Source organism: Peromyscus eremicus, chromosome 1 (genome assembly GCF_949786415.1).
Source record: "Peromyscus eremicus chromosome 1, PerEre_H2_v1, whole genome shotgun sequence".
Taxonomy (NCBI): domain Eukaryota; kingdom Metazoa; phylum Chordata; class Mammalia; order Rodentia; family Cricetidae; genus Peromyscus; species Peromyscus eremicus.
Window position 1 is genome coordinate 123,495,625 of NC_081416.1, and position 17,474 is coordinate 123,513,098.

Here is a 17,474-nt window from a genome sequence, read left to right on the forward strand (position 1 = left end):
AAGAAAATCTCAATGCGTAAAGAAACTATAGAAAAATAATTCAATCAAAATTCTGAACAAGAAATATAATACCTCAATACGGACAGTGAGTAAGTCTAACATGAAGTTAAACATCCCAAAGGAATAAAACTGGGGGACAAATAACATCTCTCCAAACAGAAGTACACAGATAAAAGGGAAAATAAACAAAACAACACACACACACACACACACACACAGACACGCACATACACACACACACACACACACACACACACACACACACACACACACACACGCACACACAGACACACACCCCTAAGAAATTCAAGGAACCCTAAGCCAAGTAACTGCAAATAAAGGCACTCCATCGTGATTTCTGATGGGGACGCTGCAGACCGATGACGAGGAGAATATTAGGAGCCGCTGGGGGAAAAGTGACTCATTATATAATAGAAGAAGGAGGAAAAGAGAGACTTCTAAAAACCGAGAAGATAATGGAATGATATTTTTAATGCACTAAAAGCTATTAAGTCAACCTGGAACTTATTATCTAGAAACCAAAACTGTCCTTCAAAAAAGAAAGTGAAACACGGGCATTTTGAGGCACAAAAAGTGAGAAAATATCATAATCAGAAGGGCATGACAAGGAATGCTGATGGCAGTTCTACAGGCTGAAAATGATGACACCAGATGGAGTAATGCCTAGGCGTAGAAATACAGTTTATTTCCTAAGGTGTAGTTGCCATTTAAAATTATGAATTAGTTCAAAGTTCAAGATACAGACCTTACAGGCAGGGGAGTCAAGGCAGCAGGGGCTTGTAGTGACTGGTCACATCCCATCCACACTCAGGAAGCAGAATGGCCAATGCATCCTCAGGTCCCCCTTTCCACTTATGTGGTCCAGGATCCTAGGTAGGGAGTGATGCCTATGATCACAATGAGCATGTCTGTCCAACTTTCCAACTTGATCAGTGTAGTCATGATGACCCTCTCAGGCATGTCCAGAGGCCCATCTCCCAGGTGACTGTAGATTCTGTCAAACTGACAACATTAGCCATCACAGCAGATGAGGCAGACAGTCAAACAATAAACGTGCAAATCCAACTCTGAAGTGCCACTGGAGATGAAAATGAATTTCTATGCTTGTTCAAGGAATCCATAGCCCATGTAGGGAATCAGGAGGGCCTCAGAGAAGAGTGACATCAAGTGGTATCCTGGGTTGGCAATAATGTAATTTCTTTACTCAACATGTATTTATTGAATGTTTACAAAAGTGATATTATATGGAAAGCAGGAAACATGCTTTAAAAATTGAAACTAACATAAAATAAAATACATGGAGAAGATTCCGGAAAATGTTGAGTTGTGACAGGCATTGATATCAGCCAACACTTCACTTTGTAATATGATCTTGTGTATTGAGAACAGTGGTGGCAGCAATGCCAATCAATCATCCTGAACACTTGTCAAGTCACATGTAGGGCTCTTCTCCATGTGTCATCTCTTAAGCCTTGCCATACTCATCATCAGGCAGGAGCTAAAAGCATGATCTGAAGAAGAAACAGTATTGAAAGGGTTAAGTCATTTTTTACACGGTTTAAAAGTTGTTCATCAATACAATGAAAAAAAACCCCTCATACATGGAGAATATTTGCAAATGACATATTTGATAAAGGAGTACTGTCTAAATTATACAAAGAACTCTTAAACGTAGCAATATGAAAATGAGTGACTGAATTTAAAATGGGACCACAGACCCCTACTAAAGAGGACACACAGGTGACAAATGAATGCAGGACAAGTTACAGTCAATCAGATGATATCAGAGAAACACAAATTAAAACAAGGACTCACGGAAGGGACCCGCATACTGTGGGTGCTCCCCTCTGGACCCCGGATTAGGCACAGACCACACCCAAACACCAATTTCCAAACTCAAAGAGATCCTTTATTAAGCAAGGCAGAGAGACAAGATGACTGAATCCGAATGCAGCTGAAACAGCAGCAAGTAACTTAGTAAGTATTCATCTTAAGAGGGAAAATGGGGGAGGTCTGTGTTAGAGTGAGCTGGGATGGGTTGGTATGTCCTGATTAGGTGTTTTAACTAGGGTAGCCAAATGTGGAGTTTTGATGGCTGGACCTTGTTGTTTCCCTAGTTGGACCTTGGTGACCAGCCTCAGGAGTGAGTGAGACATAAGAAAGTGCCCAAATAAGGGAACAGACCTTGTTTGCTAGCTGTAAAACATAATCTAATGGTTTAGCAAGGGAGAGGAGAGAGTGAGGGGCAAGACCTGTGGCGCCATGTTTACCATGCTCGGGCCTGCTAGAGCCCTTCACTCACTACTACATGCCTATTAGAATCCACCAAGGGACAATGCCAAATGCTGGCAAGAACGTGTAGCAATGGAACCACTCATTCATCGCAAGCAGGAGTGGAAAATGGCCTGGCTAATTTGGGAGGCTGCTTGGCAGTTTCTTACAAAACTAATCATACTCTTAACATACAATCTAGCAATCGCAGTCCTTGGAACTTACTGAATAGAATTAAAAACATGTCCACACAAAAGCCTGCACATGGATGTTTACAGCAGTTTTATTCATAATTGTCAGAGCTTGGATGCAATTAAGATACCCTTCAGTGAATGAATAAACTGTGCTATATCCAGACAGAGGAATACTATTCCATTCCACACAGAAATAATCAAGTCATGAAAACATGTGAAAGAAACTTAAATGTGGACCAAGTGACTGAAGGCTGTTGTTATTCATGGTGAGACTCCAACAATACAACCATCTATAGAAGACAAACCTATAGAGGTGGTGAAAGGCCATTGGCTGCCAGGAGTTAGGAGAGATGAAGGGTGAATAAGAGGAGCACAGAGGAATTGAGGGGCAGTGAAATGACTCTGTGCAGCACCACAATAACAGATACATGCCATTATAAATAGAACCAACTGTGAAATGTACAACACCATGGGTAAACGCTAATACCGTGATGCACTTTGACTGAGAATGAGGTACCAGCATTCATCAGGTTAATACATAATTTGATTGATATAACACTAGTGGATGATGTTGACACAAGAATAAACCCTGTCTCTGTCCATCTATGTTGTCTCTCTCTCTCTCCCTCATGTATGTGTGTGTGTATGTGCGTGTGCATGTGTGTGTGTGTGTGTGTGTGTGTGTGTGTGTGTCTGTGTGTCTGTGTGTCTGTGTGTCTGTGTGTCTGTATGTATGTTTGAGTATCTATTCATTTGTCTGTCTGCCTGTAGATGGCAAAGAAATCAGGGAAAACTTTGTGGCTTCCACTTAATGTTACTGTGAAACCAGAGCCAATCTAAAAATGATCTCATTTTGAAGAGTTGCTAAGTGGCTCATGTGTAGTCTGTCATGGCAGGGGAGGTTGGATGGAGCCTGGCATCCCATTTGACCTGGAGCAGGTGTTCATCGAAACAAGCCCAGTGCCTCACTGCATGCTCTTGTTTTCTACAACTCGTAGGCACTCTCCAATCCTAGCATTGATTCTTTCCTCTGGCTTTAGTCTCCTTTAACATTTTACCTGGTCCTTTGACTTGAACTTACCCCAATGCCACCAACTTGATTTCCAGATAACTTCCTCTGTCACTGAAAGGAGCCCCTGCTCTCCCTCTGACCACCGCTGATGTTTGTGATGCTTACAACAACTCTAGTGTTAATGACACCTGAAAGGTGATTTTTGTATTCGTTACTGCTGAATGATCTGAAATATATGTCCTGTGAGGCAGTTTCCATCTCTTCCCCATTTCTCTGCCTCAACCCCAAGTTTCCTACTTTAAGTAGCTCTACATATCTGTCGATTGCATTTGAGTAATTCATTCACTCCATGTATTCATTCTCTTTCTTTAACCTCAATTAAGATAGCTAAATATTCCTAGCTAAAAGGAGCTTAATTTATTTAATTAGTAGTTGCCTTATACATCTAGGGCTTTTAGCCAAAGAATACTATTCAGTGAGCCCAGCAGTGACTTACACCTGCCTTTTTAAGGAAACAGAGTTCCTTTTCAGTTCCCGTCGCTACTATTCATCTAACACTACCAACCATTACAAACCATTTATTTCAATTACCTGCTGTCCGTAGTATAATCGTGGCTAACACTATTAATAGTTTAAAATTTACTCCACAATGTGTCAAGAGCTCGAAACATTTAATTATTCACATAGCAATCAATGAGGAAGGTAGCAAATTCATCTCCATGTTCCAGTTGGGGAAACTGAGGCTCACAGCCTCTATACACCCCAAGTTGTAGAGATACTGAGTAGAGTTCACACAAATGAAAGTGTAGATTATGTATTTTCATCGACTATTAACTACCCAGAACGGATGTTCCAAAAGGGCAGAAACCATAGCCTCTTCCATCCCTGCAGCTTCATAGTACTCAGCCTGCAGCAACCACTCCATAATAATACAATCTATCGATTGGCAGACAGTACATAGTTACCACACAAACTATTAATACTTCACATCTTCAAATGAGGAAACTGAGCACAGAGAACCTGAGGAAGGTTACTCCAGGTCATGATGGTGCTGAGGGACCACAGCTAAAACCCAGGGTTTCTCCAACTTGGATTCAGGGCTGTTATTATGCAGAACACTTTCATGATCTAGAGGGCTCTGTCTTAGCCCTGTGTTCCTGACTCAGTAAGTCTGGGTCAACCCCGAGAGTATGCATTTTGTTATTTTAAGTTTTATTTTCATTTTTAAATTGTGTGTGTGTGTGTGTGTGTGAGAGAGAGAGAGAGAGAGAGAGAGAGAGAGAGAGAGAGAGAGAGAGAGAGACAGAGAGAGAGAGAAAGACAGAGAGAGAGAGAAAGACAGAGACAGAGAGAGAAAGACAGAGACAGAGAGAGAGAGAGAGAGACAGAGAGAGAACCTGTCTGTGAGTACATGAGTGCAGGTACCAGCAGCTTTAATCATTCACATAGCAATCATTTGAAAAAAGTAGCAGATTTGTCCCCATGTTCCAGGTGGAGAAATTGAGGCTCATAGCCAAATATACCCCAAGTTGTGGAGATACTAAGTAGAATTCACACAAATTAAAAGGGATGTCAAATCCCCTACAGCTAACATATCTGGCAGCTGTGAGCTACCCAGTACTGGTACTGGAACCTGAATTCGGGGCCTCTCTGCAAGAGCAGTAAGCTGTCAGAAACTCTGAGCCTCGATGCCTCCAGCCCAAGATTCTGTCTTACTATCAAGGTCTGGGAGCCTCATTTTAGACTAGAAAGTTTAGACCCAAATTCCATGCTCTTAGGAAATTAAGCTTTAACTGAAAGATTAATACTTGCTCGTTGACTGGGCAATTGGCATAATTCATCCTCATTGGCCACATTAATCAGGAATTTGCATTTCTGTGTCAGGACTCATTCAGTGTATGCTCAGATCATTAAAAAACCAGGGAATCTGCCAACCTCTGGTGGAGAAAACCTGAGGCCTTGGGAGAGGACTCCAGCTCCAGGCCCCAGCCTGCCCTATGTCTTCAGCTCTTGTAGATTTAACAGTCTTATTAAATAAAAAACACAGAGCCAAATTTAGAGTTAAAAGCCCAAGAGGTCAGAGCAGTAGCTAAGAGCTGAGACTAAAACTACCTTCTTGCCACTGCCATCCTTCCCCTCAGAAAGAGGCCTACTTACTGTGTATCTGTCTTTTTATTGACTTTCTGTTCTGCCTTCTTATTGGTTGTAAACCCAACCACATGACCTCCTCGTCACTGCCTGTCCATACAGACCTCCAGGTCTCTGTGGTTTGTATTGAGATTAAAGGCGTGTATCTCCAAACTGGCTATGTCCTTGAACACACGGATTCTGCCTGCCCTGTGATTGGATTAAGGTCGTGTGCTACCACTGCCAGACTTCTACTATGGCTTGCTATTAGCTCTGACCCCATGCAACTTTATTTATTAATGTACAAATAAAATCACATTTCCGCACAAATAAAATATCACCATATTCTCTTCATAGATTTCCTATTAAGTTTAAATGAAACTAAACTTCTTCCCAAGGCCTAGGAGACTCTGATGGTCTGCGCTTTGCCTGCTCATCCTCCTCACAGCTCTTACGTCACCAGATCTGGACACTCTAGCCTTCTAGCCATTCCTAGAACAAGACAGGCCTTTCCCCCACTTCCTACTTAGGCATCTGTTCTTGGTGCTTTCTCTGGCCCTTTTTCCTCTAATTTTTGACAGCCCCCAAACCCTTATTTTCCATCATATATTTTGTAATGTCATTTACCTCAATTTAGTCTGTGAAAGAAAATCATGCTAAATCTTTTTTTAAAAAAAAAACTCAAATTCTTTAATTATAATTCTGGAGTCAGACAACAGACCAGCTCAAAAAAGATTTAGAACACTCCGCCTTACCAAATGGGCAGGTCACATTCATAGTCGGAGAGAGCAAAGTGAGGTGGGATCAACCCGATTGGTTACAGCTCCTGTCCATCTTATTTGACAGTGGTTTGAGCAGTTTCTCATCTACTGTTTGCATAGCATGTGAAGCTACAGTTTGTGGTAGACGGAAAAAAAACCTAGGTCTGACTTCGAATATGCACCCAGGCAGTTGGACGTCAAACTCACCTCAATTAACTAAGTCCCAGCAAGAAATTGGTCCCCTTCCTTCTGTGAAGATACACCTCCAAATACTTCGGTGTGAAGAAAGGGAAGAGCTTCGGGGAGGAGTAAATTGCAAAGCCCAAGGCACTGTGCCAAGCAGCTCCCTCGCGCTGCGCTGCCGACCCTGTTGCTTGGAGCCACCTCTCCAAGGGCGTCAGATGGCAGCATGGGCCCCTTCAAGTCTCAACCACACTCAGGTGGCATTTATGACCCGGGTGTGGCAGTGCCCAGTTCGAACCGGGACTGACTCACAGCGCACAACAAAAGACCCTAACAGGAAACAACAGTGTGTCGCTTTCAATGCAACTGCCTAGGGTGTACCCCCATCCTCTGGCGTCTGACTTGTGCCCCAGCTGCGGGTGTCATTTGGGATTCCAAGCCTGATATACCATGAATGAATACAAATGCTGAATCACCTCCGCATAGAACTCTTCAGCGTTGACCATCCTGTTTAAAATTCCACACCCTGCTCCAAACTTCAACGTGCACACCACCCCCTTGCTTTATTTCCCACACAGTGCTTACCACCATCTGCTGTACTCCACACTACACTTACTCAGGTTTTCACTGTACTTCCCCCTCCACTCGGGGTTTACAAGAGTAGTCAGTGTCGCCTGTTTTGTTCATCGATACATCTCCTGTATTTGGAAAAGTACAGGGTGTACAGGAAGTGCTCAATAAGTGCTTACAATTGGTTGACTTCGAGTTAACTGCCTGACCGGTCTTGGCTAATGGGCAGCAGTCTGTTTATTCTGTCTTGAATTCCTAGCAAGTGGTGGAGGTGGAACGCAACACATAAGGGAAGTCCTTTGGCCCTCTACAGGGCAGCATTCCTAGCCAAGATGTGATGACTGCAGGCGTTCACTGATGAATTCCTCCTCTGGAGTTCAGACACGACACCGGTGCACTTTAGACAAGTCAAAAGGCGTTGCATTAGGCGTCTCCACACAGGATGGCTAAGGAGCTCTGCTCCAGTGCATGTTCAGCCAGGGGTGGGTGAGGACTGCCATGACTCTGATTTCACAAATTTCCCACCATTTGTCTCAGAACTGTCCCTGGGAAGATGAGGATGGAAGGACCCTGTTAGTTTCCAGAGCTCAGCAAGCTCCATTTAGAGAGGAGACAATATGTTTACTAATGGGGAAATGTTTAGTTTGGATATGTGGGAAGACATCCAACTCCCCACAGGGTCTTTAAGTCTGGCCGCCTTTGGGAAATTTACAGAAATGAAATGACCTTTTCTCTGACAAATAAGTTACCTTTACTTTGAAATTTTCCATCTCTCCCACCTGCTCGCAATCTCCTATCTTGAACATCTTTGTCCTTAGAAGTGCCCTGCATTTTTGGATGTAAGTGTAAACAAGATTGGGAAATACAAAATGTAACAACACTGTTTTCCTCTTCAGCAGAGTATTTCATGGAGCTAGCAGTCCACATGCACTCTCGGGGAAAATAAGATGAGATCTCAGGCCTTAAATATGTCAGACAACTTCAGGCAGACACCACGTCTTCACCAACATGGAAAGCAGCAAATGGCAGGCAAACCACTGTCCTCTCAGAAGAAAAGTGTTGGTTTTGTGCTTGTTTTTTGTTTTATTGTTTTATGATTTATATATATATATGAATATATATATATATGAATATATATATATGAATATATATATATATATATTCCACTTGTGAAACTCAGGAGCACTAAACAATAGAAAACACCCAGAGGTTTCATTAACAAAGATGCCCATAGCAAAGTACGACAGCAAAGCTGTCCAAAACAAAGATGGATTGTCTCCCCATTCAGGAGGCCTGAAGTCCAAACTCAAAGCGTCACCAGGTCCGTTCTTTCTGAGGACCATACAGGAAGTCCCTGTGCCAGCCCTTTCTTGACTATCATTTCTCTCTCTTCTCTTACATCATTTTCCCTTTACCCATGCCAGTCCCTGTAGACAAATTTCCCTGTTTCATAAAGACATCCTCCTCCATGCACGAGGGTCTAGCTTGCTGAATTCATTTTACTAATATCATCTGCAAGCGTCTTATTACCAAATGAGAAGACGCAAGGGTTTAGGGCTTTAAAATTAAGAGGACATATTTCATAACAGATATCTATCTATCTACCCTCGTGTGTGTGTGTGTGTGTGTGTGTGTGTGTGTGTGTGTGTGTGTGTGAAGGCCATGAAAAGCCTGAAAAACCTGGAAGACTTTATGGAGTGAGATAGTACTTGCTGTCGCCAGCATAGTTGAGGCAATCCCTAATCGTCCTTAGTGAAGCTGGACTTGGGTCTCTGGTGAAAGCTATTGCCTGAAGAACATGGTGCCATCTCTCACCTTCCTGGGTCACTGCCGCCTGCCCACCCAACTACATCTTTCAAGTATTTTATTTATTTGGGTTATGCTGGGCTAGAGTTACAGGAACTGTCCAGGAAATGCTCTCCCTCCTAGATTTAGGTGCTATGAAACAGTGAGTTGAGCATGCTAGGTAGCACTTCAGTCTTGTAATAGTAGGAAAATTCACCCCAGAGTCAACAGAAAATTACAGCTGCTTTTAACAAGGAGAGTGAATTAGTAATAACAGAACTGCCCACATTAAAAAAAAAAAAACTCTAAGTACAGATGGTCTTAGTGGTGAATTTTACCAAACTTTTAAGGAAGAATGAATATTACTTCATTTTTTGAAAAAATTTTGTTAAAATATAATTGCAATACTTCTTCTTTTCTTTTCCTGACTCCAATTCTTCCCATGGTTTCCGCTCTACTACCTCTCAGTTGATTTGATTATTACTATTACATATATATATATATATATATATATACATACATACATAAATAAATATGTAAATACAACCTATTGCCAGTGTTTGTGTGTATATGATTTCAGCACTGACTACTTTGTATTGGATAACTAGTTAGGGTTTTTTAGTTATGGGATTTATCTCTGGGAGACATTAAATTCTCCCTCTCTCTCTCTCTCTCTCTCTCTCTCTCTCTCTCTCTCTCTCTCTCTCTTTCTCTCTCTCTCTCTCTCAGCAATCAGTGCCTAATGTTCTGTCTAAGGATGGAGACAACTGCAATGTCCCCCTTTCACGTTTGTGTCACCATTGGTATTGTCATTCTTCGGTCTTGTTAGACAGTCATAACGTTGAGGTGTCCTGGGTGTGACTTCCCTGCAGTTTCTAGGAGACACACTCTCACAGCAGACTTCCTGGTCCTCTGGCTCTTGCAGTCTTTCCATACTCTATTCATTGATGTCCTCTGAGCCTTTGGTGAAGAAGTTGTGTTATCGATGTATACATTTGGGCTGGTCTCCCCAGGATCCGTTGATGTCTGAATTGTGACCAGTTGTGGCTTTCTGTCATGGTCTCTGTTTGCTGCAAAAAGAAGCTTCTTTGATGTGTGACCTGAGGATTTGACATCCTACTCCGCAGATACTTGCTCAGCAATGTTCATTGCCATTCTTCACAATAGCTGGGAAATGGAAACAAGATAATGCCCTTCAACAGATGAATAGATAATGAAAATGTGTTACATACCAGACATACAATGAAATACTATTCAACTGTAAATAAAAAGGAAATAATAAAGTTTTCAGGTAAACGAATAGAACTGGAAAAAATTATATTGAATGAACTAAACAAGATCCACAAAGACAAACGGTGCATGTTCTCTTGCTATCTGTGGTTCCTAGCTCAGATATAAGTATACAACGTGTAGTAACCATGGAAACCAGAAAGTATAAAGGGACCATGGTGGGGGAGGGTCTGTGAGGGGTATACCAGGTGATATGAAGTTAGAAACAGGAAAGATGGGGAGGGGATCTTCAATTGTTTATGGGGGAAGGAGGTCAATACAGAATAGGAAGGACAAGGGACAAATAACACTAAAGATTTTTGATAAACCCTCAAGGAATCATACTATTTTATATTTACTTAAAATTATATAATATATTTAAGATACACATAAATACACATATATTAAACAAAGCCATGCCACTTAGCTGTAATAATCCTCAGAAATCATAGACTATATAACAAAAACCCCAGTACCAGCCATGGGCATCTTCCACTTGTGTTGTTGCAAGTAATCCAGGTGATTCCCCAAACAGTATAATCTATTGTCTTCGCCTCTGGTTGCCTCTCAGAGGTTGAAAGTAAGTCCCTATTGTTGAAGACACCACACACTTCAGAAATAGGACTCAGAAGTTCTGAGCTACATCTTACCTGCAAGCCTCTTTCCTGAGATCTGGCTTTCTTTCCCAAGGGAGGGAAGTAATCAATGGTCCTATCCAGCTGTGATGCTTATGAACTGTAACAGTAACCAGCATGGCAAGAAATCCCTAGAGGTACAACAGTGGTGCTCATATCTTGGTGGCAACCAACGGCTGCTTAATCAGACTTAAGGCCTGCTCAACAGGAAGCAAATGATGACTGGTACTGGAAACCAGGCCAACTTCTCATGGTTGGTGAGGTTATGTATCTTAGTGCAGAACCTTCTATTGCAACTTGATGAGATCAACATAATTCCTAACAGCTCTCTAAAACTTAATTGTTTATAAATGAAGAGACGAAATCCTCACTAATTCATTCTGTGAGGTCACTGTTGCCTGATACTAAAAACAAAAAAAAATGATATCACAAGAAAATAAAAGGACAGATCACTATTTCTCAAGAACATGGATGTAAAAATTTGCCATACAATAGACTCAAGTAGATCCCATTAAAATATTAAAGGGTGCCTGTGAAGGCTGTTGTTGGTTGTGAACCTGACTGCATCTGAAATTAGTGAAAACCCCAAAATAGGGCATACCTGTGAGAGATTTTTTGTTTAATTTGAAATAGGAAGATCTACTTCATAGCAGGATCTTCGATGTGGGAAAACACACCTTTAATCCAGCTCTTTGGAGGTGGGAGACCCACCTCGAATCTGGGCACACCTGCTGCTGGCAGCCTATATAAGGGCATGGAAGAAGGAAGCTTTGCTCTTTACCTTTTTGTTCTCAATTCACTAGCAAATCTATCCCTTCACTGGCATTAGAGCCTACTTCTTTGGGATTCCAGTGTATACTGAAGTCCAGTTGAGACATCCAGCCTTATGCACTGAACAACTACCAGATTCTTGGACCTTCCATTCATAGGAAGCCATTGTTAGATCAACTGGCCCACAGCCTGTGAGTTATTCTAATAAATACTCTTTCTCTATGTAAATTCATTCTATAAATTCTGTTACTCTGGAGAACCATGACTAGTACAGAGCTATTTGCAACAGACCACACAGATCTTCTCCTACAGGCTCTCTCATCACCCATCACTTTGTCCCTGCTGCCAACTGCCACAGGCATTCCCTTGGAACCTGCTGGCCAGGCTATACCAGCCAGGGAAGCAGGTAGGTGATCTTAAGACCTTCATTCTCCCACTTTTCCTGTGAATTCAATGCCCCAGTTTCATCCCCAGCTCTGCAGCATTCCACCAGCTGTGGTTCCTCCTCCATCTCTGCCCCTAGTCTCAGGAGACTAAATAGATCCTGGTGGCACACCCTGCTTTCCTCCATCCTGTGGATCTTCTCAACATCTCCTCCTTCTTGCTCATCTTCATTCCTAAGTGTCAGGCCCCAATACCTAGAAACACAAGCTAACTGGAACCTCCAATGGCTACTCTGGCAGGATCTCAAGAAACATTCCCCACCTGGAAACCCACAGCCACCACACTCTCACAGAAAGGGTAACAGAAACCAAGGAACAGAATACCCATACAACAAAGACAAGACCAGATATCAGCACCTGGAATTAGAATCTTCACAAACTCTGATGCCTAGAAGCCAGCATAAAAATATAACCAGTAACATCCAGAACAAGGCCAGAAACCCTACTATAGTAGGCCCTAAGAAATGCAGCAGAGCTGAAGCACAAAACACAGGCTTCAAAATAGCCTTTAATGAATACGTTAGAGGTCCTTAAAGAGGAAATGAATCCCTTCAGAAATCTATGAAAACACAAACAACAGTGGAATGAAATGAAGAAAACAGTTCAAGACCTGAAAGTGGAAATAGAATCAACAAGGAAAACTCAAACTGAGGGGAAACAGGAAATGATAAATTTAGGAACTTGAATAGAAAACTCAGAGGCAAGCCTGACCAACAGAATATAAAGGATGGAAGAGAGTATCTCAGACACTGAAGACAAGATAGAAGAAATAGGATCATCCACCAAAGAAAATGTTAAATCCAAAAGATCCTGGCACAAAACATCCAGTAAAACTTGGATATTATAAAAAGACCAGTATAAGAATAATAGGAATAGAGGAAGGGAAAGAAACCCAGTTCAAAGGGACAGAAAATATTTTCAACAAAATCACAGAAGAAAATGTCTCCAACATAAAGAAGGAGGTACCCATCAAGGTACAAGAAGCGTACAGAATACCATATAGACTGGATCAGAAAAGAAATTCCTTTATTATATAATAATAAAAACACTAAACTTACAGAACAAAGAAAAAATATTAAAAGCTTCAGGGGAAAGGACCAGATAGCATATAAATGTAAATCTATTAGAATAAGACCTAGCTTTTCAACGGAGACTCTAAAAGCCAGGAAAACCAGGAAAGATGTTCTACAAACTCCAAGAAAACACAAATGCCAGCCCAGACTATTATATCCATCAAAACTTTGAATCACAATTGGGTGAAGAAAGAAAGACATTGCATGATAGAACCAAATTTAAGCAGTAGCTATCTACAAATATAGCCCTAGAGAAGGTGCTAGAAGGAACTCTCCACCTCCAACCTGAAGAGACTAACCACACCCAAGAAAATACAAGGAATAAACAAGACCCAGACCAGCAAATAAGAAAAGGGCAGGGGAGGGGATGACTCCACACCAGAAAAACAAAATAATGGGAATCAACAAAATTTTGTTCATTGATAACTCTCAACATCAATGGCCTCAATTCTATCATAAAAGGCACAGACCAATAGAGTGGATTTGAAAACATGATCCAGCCTTCTGCATCCAAGAAACACACCCTAACATCTAGGATACATATAACCTCTAGGTAAAAGTATTCCAAGCAAAAGGACCTAAGAAGCAAGCTGATGTGTAGCCCTTTAAATATCTGACAAAATAGACTTCAAAGCAAAACCCATCAGAAGAGATAGTGAAGGTCACTCACCAAAGGAAAAACCCACCAAGAGGACATTGCAATCCCTAACATCTATGCACCAAACACAAGGGCACCCAAGTTCATAAAAGAAATATATATTATCCTTCACAGAATGACAGTGGGTGACTTCAATGCCTGAGTCTTGCCAATGGACAGGTCATCCAGACAAAAACTAAACAGGGAAATGCTGACGTTAACTTACTTCATAAACCAAATGAACCCAACAGATATTTACAGAATATTTCACCCAAGCACAAAAGAATATACCTTCTTCTCAGCACCTCATGGAACTTTCTCCAAAATTGATCACATACTCAGACACAAATCAAGTCTCAACAGATACAAGAAAATTTAAATAACTCCTGTATCCTATCAAATCACCATGGATTAAAGCTGAATATTAACAATAACAGAAAGCTTACAAACTCATGGAAACTCTCTACTGAATGAAAATGAGTCAAGACAGAAATTAGAAGAGAAATTAAAAGTTTTCTAGAATTGAATGAAAGGAGATGTGGAAATATACCCTCATCCCTAACCTAGACTCTATCTTAATTAATAGCCATTCACAAATGAAAATTTAATTTCTCCAAGGGAGTCTCATTCAGGAAACAAGTCACCCTTAAGGATAGGCTACATGCTCATCAGTACATGACAACATAAACCAAACTCAACAGCATCTTTGGAGGGAGGTTCTTTGTCTCGCGATATTAAATCAGGACATTTTTTTCTACCCTTTAAGTTTTTTTGTGGAAGTATTGTGGCTTCCAGTTTTGAGGTTTTTATGGGATTTTTGTGTGTGTGAACATGTGTCTTTCTGCATCTACATACATTTATTGTGCTTTTTCTTTGGCTGTTTTTTTCTTGTTTGGTTATTTTGTTATATTGTAATTTGTTTGTTTATTTTATATTATTAATATCCTTTAGATGCCTGTTTGTTTCTAAGGAGAAACAGAAAAGGTGTGGGTCTGGATGGGAGGGGAGGTGAAGAGGAACTGGGAGAAGTAGGGGGAGGGGAATCATAGTCATAATAATATAGTGGATGAAAAAATCTATTTTAATGAAAAGAAAAAAAGACAAAATATTAAAGGGATTATACACTGTGGTTGGGACATTTATCACAAAAAAATGCAAAATTACTTTAAAGATTCAAATAGTATTGTACATTATGCCAATTGAGTGAAGTACAAAGTCTACATTATCTAAAGATACAGAAAAGGGTATAGAAAAAAATTGATAAAATGTACTCTCATTTCATCACATCTAAATCCAATAAACTAGAAATTGAAGGGGAAGTTCTCAGCCTAATAATAGTTGTCTATAAAATTCCTACAACTAATACCAAACTTAATGTTGAAAGCTGGGAAAGTATTCCACTCCCACCATCAACACCAGGATCAGGGTCAAGAAAAACATAGTGGTCCTCAGTTACTGTACAACATGATGCCAGGGGTTCCAGCCAGAGCAATAAAACAAGAAAATGAAATAAAAGACATATTGAGTCCAGAAAGAAGCAACGTTGTTTCTATTTTTATATTGTGTGATATGTTCTGTGGAAAATTCTAAGGACTTTCCTTCACTAGGCTCTCCCTCTGTTGCAGAGTAGAGACCCAAAGACCACTCAGCAGAACCAAAATTCAAATTGAGAATCTGTATTAAGTCAATCTGCAACTGCCTGGAGAGAAAAACACTCTTCACAGAGCAGCCTCAAATGCATATTACAGGGAGTTTTTAAAGACAAAGAACACAGAAAAACTACATGTTGATTGGTATGTGCAGGCAGAAGCAAGCAAGCAGTTTAACAGGAGCCAAGAACATGCAGACAACTGGGGCATTTCCACCCTGAATTTCTAGAACAGGATTGGGTGCTTTCGCTCCAGACTTTTCAGGGCAGGAAGTAGAAGCAAAAGACTGCATCAACTGAGATAAGATGGAAAAACTTTTGCCATGTTATACCACTGCAAGACTGAGTGGCTGACTCTATAACACATGCCCCCAAGTCCCAGAGGAGCGGGATTGTGACGGGATCTGGGACTCAGCTGGCCTGAGCTTTTTCCCTGAAGGCAGCAGCTCCTTTCCTGGGACAATATGTTCAAGAACATGTCAGAATTTAGGAATTTGTTCCTGACTCTGGCCAGAGAGTGAAGGAGGTTACCATTGTTAAAAACAGTAGTTTATGGTAATGTTACCTAATATTTGAGGTAGAAAAGAGAAGGTGGACACACCCATCCACAGATAGTATATGTAAATCCATCTATAAATGAGGCTATACCAACATACGTAGATAAAGTCCAGTTTAAATTACATGAAAGCTATGGCAATCCCTTAAGAGTCATTACTAAGCCTCCATATGGAATTACTGAAACAGGATGGGGTGAATTTGAAATAATCGTCAAAATATTTTTCACAGACCTGCAACTCTGCATCATTTACTAGTACTGTTTCAGCCCGACAGAGCAATATTGGGGAAAAGAACAGTGTTTTCAGAGTTCTGTGACTAAATGATATTTCAAGACCTGACAGCAATGAAGCAAGTAACACGTTCTTGTCAACTAAGAGTAGGAGCCTTTACGCACAAAACAGAATTTGCAGAACTTGAAGTGCAACACAGAGAAAAACCGGACACTGCCAAGAGAAAAAAAGAGAGAGGAAGGAAGGAAGGAAGGAAGGAAGGAAGGAAGGAAGGAAGGAAGAGAGGGAGGGAGGGAGGGAGGGAGGGAGGGAGGGAGGAAGGAAGGAAGGAAGGAAGGAAGGAAGGAAGAGAAAATCTAAAGAATCTACTTTTAGAATCTATTAAGACTGGTAGATTCAATCAGCACATTTATTATATAAGGTGAATATACAAAATCAATAAAATTAAGAATACAATTATATTTAAATACCATCAAGAGGAGTAAAATCAAAGATGAACAAGTTGTGCACGCCTTAGGAAACATGTCTCAGCACTTGGTAAACTAAGGTAGGAGAATCAAGAGTTCAAGGCCAGCCTGCACTATCTAGCAAATTTAAGATTAGCCTGGGATATAGGATATCCTGTCTTAAAAAAAAAGCAAAATGAGCTGGGGGTGGTAGCGCACACCTTTTATCCCAGCACTCAGGAGGCAGAGCTAGGTGGATCTCTGTGAGTTCGAAGCCAGCCTGGGCTACAGAGTGAGTTCCAGGAAAGGTGCAAAGCTACACAGAGAAACCCTGTCTTGAAAAAAAAAATGAATAAAATATTTATAAAGAAATATAAGGAAAGAAATGCCAGCTATATATTTTGAACACTATAAACATAGCTGGCAGAAATTAAGGAGGACCTAAAATAAACAGAAAAGCATTTACCACGAACGAATCAAATGCATTACTCTTAAGGAGGCAACCCTAGCTAAATTGACCTGTAGATTGACACAACATCCATCAAAGCCCTTCTTGCATATCTAAAGAGATTGACAACGTTATAACAAAGTTCTTTAGAAATTAAAGAAACCTAGAATGTCCAAAGAAATCTTCCAAGTTTCAAATCATACTACAGAACTATAGTAATCAGAACAGAGTGGCACTAGCAACAAGGTAGACATAGATAGGTTAATGCCATAGAGAGACCAGAAATAAACTCTTGGCTTTATTGTCAACTGACATTTGACAAGGATGCAAAGATAATCCACAGAGGAAAAATATTTTATCAATAAATGTTGTAAAAGCTACCCGTGCCAAAG

General features: G+C 40.8%; 1 pseudogene; it reads left to right on the forward strand.

The window, feature by feature from the left end:
• Nucleotides 1-11,860: 11,860 nt before the first annotated feature.
• LOC131917081 (YEATS domain-containing protein 4-like) lies at nucleotides 11,861-16,952 on the forward strand (annotated as a pseudogene).
• The last annotated feature ends 522 nt before the right edge of the window (nucleotides 16,953-17,474 follow it).